Raw genomic sequence first — 345 nt, 5'->3', positions numbered from 1 at the left:
GACATCCATAAACTTACTCTATTATTTGCTGCTCTCTACAGTTGCCCGATGATAATAATAGAAGAAGATTCCCTCCTTGTGATCAAGGTTTTTAACGGCCTTATAGAAACCCCATGGAAATGTACCATAAGGGGCATTCTTTTTTTGGATTTTAAGAGGAGGACTCATTGACTAAGAATCTTATTTTCATGGATAAGTGTTATCCATCTCCTAAGTGGGTAAATAATTTTTTCACGGGAAAAGTTGTTAACATTTGAATGGGATACAAATACCCCTTTCAATAATAGATTTTTATGGATAAAATGACTATTGCTTTATTTACATGACAAATAAAAGAATATGGAT

Source organism: Nelumbo nucifera, chromosome 1, assembly GCF_055504915.1.
Source record: "Nelumbo nucifera cultivar China Antique chromosome 1, China Antique-T2T, whole genome shotgun sequence".
In the NCBI taxonomy this organism is placed as follows: domain Eukaryota; kingdom Viridiplantae; phylum Streptophyta; class Magnoliopsida; order Proteales; family Nelumbonaceae; genus Nelumbo; species Nelumbo nucifera.
This window is presented reverse-complemented; position numbering follows the sequence as displayed.